Source organism: Macaca mulatta, chromosome X (genome assembly GCF_049350105.2).
Source record: "Macaca mulatta isolate MMU2019108-1 chromosome X, T2T-MMU8v2.0, whole genome shotgun sequence".
Classification (NCBI taxonomy): Eukaryota; Metazoa; Chordata; class Mammalia; order Primates; family Cercopithecidae; genus Macaca; species Macaca mulatta.
Window position 1 is genome coordinate 14,927,430 of NC_133426.1, and position 820 is coordinate 14,928,249.

Consider the following 820-nt stretch of genomic DNA (forward strand, 5'->3'; position numbering starts at 1 on the left):
ATGTGCTTTCAATTGTGCTGGGAGTTTCTTATGGGAAAATGTGTCTATATGTTACAAAAAATGTACCTTTGGAAAGAACCATTTTGTTCCTTTCGGTTGCAAGAACTTCACTAAATGTCCTACCTCACCTTTCCTCCACTCATTTTATTTTAACTAAGTAAATAATGAACGGTTGCAATTGGAAAAATGGATTGCTAGGTGGCCTGGGATGTGGAGGAGACCCGCTATCTTTCCATTGTGAATTACTACAACTTATTTTGTTAACGTTTTGCTGTTTTTGCTTATACAAAACATTTGGGGCCGGGCGTGGTGGCTCATGCCTGTAATCCCAGCACTTTGGGAGGCCAAGGTGGGCGGATCACGAAGTAAGGAGTTTGAGACCAGTCTGGCTAACATAGTGAAACCCCGTCTCTACTAAAAATACAAAAAAATTAGCTGGGCGTGGTGGCAGGCGCCTGTAATCCCAGCTACTCGGGAGGCTGAGGCAGGAGAATCGCTTGAACCCAGGAGGCAAAGGTTGCAGTGAGCTGAGATCACGCCACTGCACTTCAGCCCAGGTGACGATGCGAGACTCCAGCCCAGGCGAATGCGAGACTCCAGCCCAGGCGATAGTGCAAGACTCCACCTCAAAAAAAAAAAAAAAAAAAAAAAAAAAAAATTTGGATGCTCTGTGTCCATGTCTTTTCAGATAAGCCCAGTTGCCTCACACCCTGGGTGCTACTTCAGGCTGACAGGCACCTCTAGGCTCCCACCGTTCCTCTCTTCCAGGCGGAAGAGGATTTTTCATCCCCATGGGGGAAGGCTCTGAGTTAAGTCTCAA